The sequence below is a fragment of the Montipora foliosa genome, chromosome 6 (assembly GCF_036669935.1).
Source record: "Montipora foliosa isolate CH-2021 chromosome 6, ASM3666993v2, whole genome shotgun sequence".
Lineage (NCBI taxonomy): Eukaryota > Metazoa > Cnidaria > Anthozoa > Scleractinia > Acroporidae > Montipora > Montipora foliosa.
The window spans coordinates 38,905,795-38,908,294 of NC_090874.1; positions in this window are offsets into that span (position 1 = coordinate 38,905,795).

Below are 2,500 nucleotides of genomic sequence, written 5' to 3' on the forward strand. Positions count from 1 at the left end.
GGTTCTTTATTCATTAGGCTTCTACAGCATTTAGCTTTCTTGGCCTTTTTCGTTTTACAGCTTCCAATTTATTTTTTACAAGGCTTGACAGAGGAAGCGATCTATTGTATTTCGACTCGTGCTAACAAAGGTGGCAAGGGTATTAGTCGGCTCCGGGTTTAGTTACTCAGGGTGTTAGTTACTCCGCAGTAATACCAGGCAAAATTTTGTGTTCTCATAATGGCATTTTTAACGCATTCAAAAACATTTATTTGAATTCATATTTCTCTTTGTTCAAAAAGTCAAACAAAACGTGTGATCGCAGCATGCAACTACAGTGGTAGTGTTAGGTTCATCCATGACAGAACTACTCTAAAGTCGTTCGCAAGTGTTTATCACTACCTTTGTTGTCGATGATTAGTTTCGTCCAGTATAGTTTTATCATAATCAATAGAATTAGATTGGGTAGTTAAACTGTCAGTTGTCGAATCAGTTTAGTGAAGGTACTCACCATTGGTAATGATCCACGTGGTTTTGATTTCTTGAAGTCAATTGCATCGCTTGATTGCAAGGAACACACCTTAATGGATTGGCAAGCAAATTTTGGCCCTGCAACCATTGAATTAATTTAAGAATAGGTCCATTACAAAGAAGAATGAGACACAGACACAGACCCCCTTCCACGACATCCTTTCACAAGAAGCATTTATTGAAAAACGCTTTGGAGTACCGCTATTCAGTTACAGCTTTCGATTGCCCCTACCTTAATTCACTGCTTTTTCAGGTTATTTTTACTTATTTCCATTCATTTAATATTATTTTTCTTTTTGCACCATGTCAGGTCAGTTTATGTGAGGTATCCCGTAGTGAGTTCACACATAACACACAAACTTTACCGAAACTACCTAACTAACTAATTTATTGAGGTCACTCATGACAGTGGCAGATCCTCGACGATCACATCACAAAGGTCAAGGCTTTTTTGCCTACAACCATTGCAGCCAGGAGGCCTATGTTTACCGCGTCCTCTAGCTATTAGCTTCATTTTTTTAAACAAAAGAGACAGGAAATTCCTGTATTTCCTTTGTTGTCTTTGATGTCACTTTTGATCCGGGTGTCGTGTCGTGGTAGTATGAGAATTGGCATTTTCAGGATATGCTGTAATGCTGATGTCTTGCTGGACATCGACTGGAGTTTCCCTTGGAGTTTTCTGACCCTATTGAGGACAAAACAAATTCCACAGTGAAATTTGTTCTCGATATAAAATTCCCAGAATTTCCAAAACTCCCATAGCCCAAACAGATTGCAGATCCAAAAAACAAATTTCTTGTTTTCAAGACGCCTAGTAGCATTTAAGTGGGGTGCGCTTGCTGATCTTAACGTTAAGTTTGTCAGGGAAAATTGCGGCCAAGTGAGAGTTAAAAGCCAAATATTTGGGACGCAGAAACGCTTTCATGTTATGATAAGCTGAGGATTTCCTTTGTATTGGGTAGCTAGAAGTGTTTAAATAAGGGAGAAAAACACAATAATGTAGTAAAACTTTGTGTGGATTGTAATGCTTCGTTTTTGCGACTTAGACCACCTGCCTCAAAATATTAATGAGTTATTGCTGTTGGTGTCCAGCTGTATCTATTCAGGTTTTTTACTAGTAGGTATCCTCATTGTTTATGTGGTTGCACGCCCAATAGTTCATTGTTTGACCTCAGCATCAACAGAGCAGTCGTCCTCTTCGACCTCGTTCCCAGGGTCTCTTTGTCGATGAAGAGAGAAACCCGTGCCTCTTCTCAAGGACAATGGAAATCCTGGGAACAAGGTTGTCATTACATAGCAACCTTATTGAAGTTATGGAGGACGAAAGGAAAAGAGAAGAAATATAAATAATATTTGATAATCATGAATTGCACTTGCAGCAAGGAATGGATACCAATTATTTGGCTGATGAAGAAGGGTAAAACCGGCCCCACATATCTCAATATTGACTTTGGGACAATTGCTGAAATTGTCTTGGGTTGAGCTCATCTTGGCAGAATGCAAATTAGTTTTTGACACCTCTGGGGCAATTCCACCGTCATCAAATAGTCACAGCGCTTCCTCTTGTTGACAAATAAATACAAAGACGGCGAGGAGGGAAGTGCTTCGAAAATCGAATCACTCTGGTTAAGAGAGATTTAGATTGAATGTATTCTTGACTGGAAGCTCATTTTCAAACCTTTAAAGTCTGCTTTATATTCATTTGGCCAGGAGAAATGTTCCGCCGTCAAATGTTCATTGTCATGGTGTAAGACACTTTTTTCGCCTGATTTCGCCCCATGATCGATCGATCATGTTTCTGAAATAATTTTATTGGAACCTTATGTTTCAATGGCTTTTCTCGCTTTTGAAATACTATTTTTCCGCAAAAAGATAAGAAATGCTTTGTCGGCATAGCTTAGAGATCATTCTTTGATATCAGAATGCAATATAACAATGCAAATTTGGTATTGTCACTTTCAGTGCAATGCAAGCTTCAAGCCAGTTGTAT